Below are 6,000 nucleotides of genomic sequence, written 5' to 3'. Positions count from 1 at the left end.
TCAACAAAACTTTTCCTGCCCTTCCTGCTCCTCTGGTCTTCTCTCTCCTGATACCTTTTGATGCTCTGCACATGTTATTTGCATAGCAAAGGCACTAAGCTGTCCAGGAAGAGAGGGCACCACTTCCACCCCCAATAAGCCTTTCCCTTCTTCTTTTCTTTCTTTTTTTTTCCTTTCCTTTTTTTAGGGGGGGTGGGCGGGGGAGGGAGAGAGTAGGGGGTTTGCAAAGCACGTCTTAGGTTGATAGCCTTGGATGTATTGAAAGCATTTTTTTTTCTTAAATTTTTCTTTTCTTTTTTTTTTAACTGCCAAATCGGCAGTCAGTTCTCTAAAGCTCTGGTTAGCGAGACTATAGGGTTTTATTCTGGCTGCAGAATAACTGGCTGGTGTGGCTTTCCAAAGGGGGGCAAAAAGAAAAGAGAGAGAGAGGAGGGAGTACGTGAGTCGTCCAGTGCAATCTCTATTGTTTGAAATTTACTCTTTATCAGAATTTGAAGATGAAAACGGTAAGGAAGACTTCATAATATTCAATGAAACCTTAAAAAAAAAAACCTTGTGCTTTGCTTGTCTTACAAATAACGCTTAGAACTCAGTCTCTCTCTCTCTCTCTCTCTCTCTCTCTCTCTCTCTCTCTCTCTCTGTGTGTGTGTGTGTGTGTGTGTGTGTGTGTGTGTATGCGCGTGCGTGCGTGTGCTTTATGGCAAAGAGTGAGTTTGACTGAACTCATTTTACAGACAAATCTTTTAAACTCTAGACTTCTCGCGGATGTAGAATTCCGGGGCTTACAGGTATTTTATGATGTGAAAAATACTCGCTGGTTGTATGAATTTACATGTTGTGTGAGGTAGACTTGATTATGATCATCGTGGTCTTTTAACTAATCACCGGATAGTGGTGGAGAAAGTAAAGATGATGCGTGTTTTTAATCAATTTCCAGATTTATGCAATTGCCTTCTGCAAATCCGTTTCATGTCAGTGTCTTTAGCATTCAGACAAGTGCATATTTCATGTCTGTGCTCTCAGGCCAGCACAAGTGTGCTGCCTGTGGCACTGATGCTCTAGGATATGCTAAGCTCTTAATAGGCTAATCAGAGATGAAAGCGTGTGGTTTTTATTTACTTTTGCTCACTTGGGCCATGCTAGACTCAACCCTCTGGAGTCTTGTTTATCAGGGTATGTCTGTATATGTGATATATGAGACTAAAATTTAGGGATTGGGGAGAGAGAACAAGAGTGCTGGAGGAAGTATTGGAAAATCTTTCTGACAATTTGTGCTATAATTTCTGTATTTGATAAGTTTTCCACTCGTGCTAGAGGCAAAGAAAGCAAGTCAGAGTAAGAAAGCACACTGAGAGGGAACAAGAGAGTAAGTTTCTTACTCTTGTTTTTATTTGAGCCGCTGGTGCAACGCGTTTGGGCCAAATGCCAACTGTCTGGGTCACACGCGTTTTATCCAAATAGATTTAGCGCTGCTGTCTGGAAACGGGCTGCTGAATGTTAACTTTAGGATCAACTCAACCAGGGCAGCTCAGACTGTTACCCTCTGTCTGGATGAAGTGGAAGGGAAGGGGGGTGGTGAGGGTGTGCAAAGCCGGGGGCGGGGCGGGAGGGGGAGGCGACGACAAACCATTACTTGGAACTTTTAAAAAATACACTGAATATAAGTTTCAATTTACTCTCTTATGTTCAGAGTCTTTTTTTTTTAAAAAAACTATTTTTTCCTCTTTTCTTTTAAGCTTATATTGATTAGACTGAAACAATTAGTGGTGAATTAGAAGCCCTTAAAATTCATGACAGGGAAAGAAATGTAAATTCAAATGTAAATGTAAAACTGGTGCATTTTTAGGCAACTAAGAAAATTAATTTTGGAGTTAATTATTTTCACCAAAGTGTAGTGCAGTCTTGTTTAAATTAATTTAGTGGTTAAATGTGAGCATTAGTGATCTTTTTTGAAAAATACTATATTAAAGTGTATAAGTTGATTTAAAACAAATCAGCAAATCATTCATTTGCCACAAATGGCAGCAGATTATTTATTCTGTGTAGTTGTATTAATATTTTTGTGATTTCGCAGAGGAAAATCTTCTAATCATTAAGACCTGAAATATTGTAAATAACTTTGAGTTTGGTCTATAACCTGCAAACGAATCTCTATTCGTTTCCGTTCTTACTGCTTCCTCTTCACTTCCCTAGCAACCCAGAGTAGCTATGAGTGGCTTAGGGTGGGTCTGTGTGCCAAGTCCTGCTGTGGGTGATCTTAGTGACAGACAGATTGAGTTCTCCTATTAAGGAGAGTTAGTAGCATATTTGGAATTTGTGGAAAGGGAGAGAAAAATGAAGAGGTAGGTAATTTGTCACAGTTAAAAAACATAAACAAAGTTGGTTATCAATATTTTACACCATTATCAAGAGAGAAAAAGCATTTTTTTAAAGGAAAAAATGTTATAAAACAGGTAGCATTAGGAGAATTATGTAATTAAGGGCTTTATTTTGGGAAATTTTGTTTTGGATTTTTGCTTTTCTGAATAGATAAGTTGTGAGTGAATTCTGTATTTAATTATACTTTTTTGGTGACTAATCTTACAACGTTTGTAAATAACCAAAATCCTTTATACTTGGAACCCAATTGTGTCTTTAGCATACAATAGTTAACAAATATTTGTTGAGAGAAGACTGGAAAGTGAAATGAAAAGTTTTTGATGTATAAAATTTAAAGGGCTTGAACTTAGGATTTTGTTGCTTTTCCATGGAGACCAAATCAGCTTTAAAAGAAATAACCAAATGAAGATGGATGAAAAAAGTTGAGAAAGATGTTAACCATGTTCTCTAGCTTCATAATAATAGCTAGTGAGAGGAAATTACTACTTAGCTACTTCTATATCACTTGAGTGGGCCGTCAAACCATAAAGAACAATCAAGTAACAGGCTTCAACTAGGGCAGACTACTGAGGGGATCGCTGTGTACAAGTTGTCTGGTCTTATTTCTTCAACATAACTAGTGTAGTTTTGATCCATGGAAGCAGTTAAATTATTCTTTAACTTTGCCTGCTGGGGCATTTATACTATGAATAAAAATCATATACAAAAGTCAAAGTGAACTGGACATTTTGCTTGTATTTTCAAATTTAAAAGTTATAGGTATAATTATCATAGCCTAGGTTCTTCACTCTGCCTTAAAGAGTTGACAGCTTCCATATTGGCTCTATGATATCCTACTATCCCACATTTTTCAGGGAAGGAGGAATATGATTTTTTTTTTTTTTTGTAGGAAAAGCTTTGAAAAGTAATGCATGGTAGGAGGGGAGGGATAATGTTTATTTAGTCACTCCAGTGAAGCACACAGACATGCTATCAGGTGCAATCTAATTTATTCTCTCAAAAAGTCTCAGTTTTATAGTTGAGAAAACAGGTCCAGGGAGGTTTTGTAACTTGAAGTCAAACTAGGAGTAGCCAGCCTTTGTGTTTCCACAACATAATAATACTGCTGTTCTTATGCAACTTGAAAGGTTTATTAATGCATTGTGATTTCTGAGCAGTTATCTAGCATTTTAGTGTTAGTTGAACTTTGGAAACTATTTTTTCTACACATATTTTATTCTGGCATCTAGATTAACTTTCCCAGCAGGTGTCAGAAAGTGGTTTAACACAATTCACTTGGACTGTGTGAGTGACTAAGAGTGATTTAGATATGCTGCTTATAATTTAATTGAGCTCTGGCCAACTGAGCACCAATACAGTGTCAAGTTTGTTCTCCGAGCATAGGAGGTTTAAAAGATAGTGAGGAGGGAAGGAGAAAGGCACCTAACTTATTGAGTGCCCTTGTACCAGATACTGTATCTAGTGATGAACAAGACCACAACTCCAGTCTGTTTAATTCTGGAACTCCTGTTCTTTCTATGAAGTGCCAATGCCCTTCTTAGGGAATAAGTTACTTTAGTTTACTTATTTTTCCTATTAATGCTTCTGGCTTAGTCAACTTAGATGTTTATAGATTAGTGTTAGGAAGGGTTGGAGTGAAGTTACAAAACTGAAGATCAAGGGGAAAATTGTTTTCTAAATCAAGCCCATTGTATTGTAAGTTTGCCATTAGTTTCAGTGTCCAAGAAAACAAGGGGAAGGTGTGGATGATCTAATACAAATCCCTCAAGACTGATAGAAAATGAACTCAAATGTGCTAATTATAAATTCTTCCTTAAAAGAAGATTACAATTAAAGGAAGTGGAGGACCCATTTGATGTCAGATGTTATTACTGAAAACATTCTAGTGATTTGAAAACACTAAGGATGAGTGCTGTTCATGAAGCAGTAATCATGCATTGATATTCCATGGTTCAGTCTGGAGTAGAGAACCATGTCTGAGAAGGTTGCAAACCAAGACTCTGGATTCTTTTCTTTATTATGATTGAACAATAGTGGCATTTAGTATTTTTACAGATTTTAAACTCGAGAATATAAAGTTTTGTCTTGCCTAAACAGAAATAGAAGTTGTGACATAAAACAACTGTGTCCAGTTGCTTTAAAAAAAAAAAAACAGAAACTGTTCATGCTAATGGATTCCATTTGCGAACATATTGTACTGCACAGTTGTAGAGAACTACTCCTGAATATTCAAAAGAGTACCTCAAGCTAGAAGTGTGATATAATCCACAAAACTTAGAATTCTGAGGCAGAAAGCTATGTGTATGACTGTGGACTCACTTGCTACATCTAGACTCACCTGATCTCAATGAATACCAACTTCTTCAAGTGATAATCGGTGGCTGTATTACTTACCAGTTGCTGCATAACAAATTACCACAGAGTAACTAATTTCGCACACATTGGCTATGCCAGTTTCTGTGAGTCCAGCTGTGACTATGCCCTTCTGATGACATTACAATCAAAGTGTTGGCGAAGACTGAGTTCTCTCCAGGAACCCTCACTGAGAAAGAATGGACTTCTAAGTTCATGGATTCTAGAGCAGGATTCAATAACTTGCTGTTGGATGGGGCCCCACTTTCTTGCCAGTACTATGTGGAGGTTCCTTTAATTTCCTTTTTGTGAGCATCTAAGTATTGAGTTGCTTCATGTAAGCTGATGAAACAAGGTCTGGTACCAAGTTGTAAGCCAAGATCTTTTGTAATCGAATCATGGAAATGGCATCCTCTCAATATTGAGATATTTTTCTTGACTAGAATTAAATTATTCCAGGGATGAGAATGACAAAAGAGTGTGGATGTTAAGAGGCAGGATCGCTGAGTCTGCCTTACCACAGGGGTGCTATTATTTTGTGAGTGAAGATTAAATCTGGATTTTAAATATTTTATTTTTAGTTTGACCTTAAACTACTTTTCTATATATTACTAATTAGGCTTCTGCACAGGAACCAAATTTACTATTTCTACTATTATTAATACTAGTGCCTATTCCCACCATGCCTGCTTGCCATCTAGGACTTTTGGAGTGAAATTCCTTATATAAGTAATGATTATATTCAAGAGTTTGACTCGTGAAATTCCACTCCTTTCCAAGATCTACCTGAGATACTGTTTTGCACTAGTGTTCCATACATAATCTATCTTCACTGACTTAGAGGTTATTTCCTTCATCTGATCACCATCTATTTTGAAATTTTCTGTTATTTAAAATAGATTATGAATTCCTCATCAAGGGCAAGGATTGTGTTTTAATTTTTTCTGTATTCTGCTGTTGTTAAATGTCATTTTTAAACATGGTGAGAAAATATTTGTTGATTAGTGAACCAACTTTCCAAAGGTCAGCAGTTTGGTCACATCTGTAGAGATGAATGTGAGGCATTTTAGGTAGTTATGATAACCAATATTTCTAGCTTAATTTTCCAGTTACCCCTGTATATGCCTGATTATATTTTATCTACTATTGATTCATTTATTCATTTATTTTTAAGCCAACAAATACGGCAAATGTTTATTATGTGACTACTATGTAAAGAATTTGAGATAACATTTTTTTCTAATATCTTCTACATATTTCTTTATCTTA

General features: G+C 36.4%; 1 protein-coding gene across 4 annotated transcripts in view; it reads left to right on the top strand.

Annotated features, from left to right (window-relative positions):
- The first annotated feature begins 238 nt into the window (after positions 1–238).
- Adamts6 (ADAM metallopeptidase with thrombospondin type 1 motif 6) overlaps positions 239–6,000 on the top strand; it is a 234,759-nt gene continuing 228,997 nt past the window's right edge. For 3 of the 4 annotated variants that reach the window (XM_028883981.2, XM_028884000.2, XM_037209450.1), the window contains exon 1: positions 239–506. The gene's annotated coding sequence lies outside the window, so the exon portion shown is untranslated. Of the gene's footprint in view, positions 507–597; positions 789–6,000 lie in introns of those variants that run through there. The other variant, XM_028883990.1, reaches the window with a different exon arrangement.

The sequence above is a fragment of the Peromyscus leucopus genome, chromosome 11 (genome assembly GCF_004664715.2).
Source record: "Peromyscus leucopus breed LL Stock chromosome 11, UCI_PerLeu_2.1, whole genome shotgun sequence".
NCBI lineage: Eukaryota > Metazoa > Chordata > Mammalia > Rodentia > Cricetidae > Peromyscus > Peromyscus leucopus.
The sequence above is the reverse complement of the archived record's forward strand: the minus strand, read 5'-3'. Positions and strand labels throughout refer to the sequence as shown.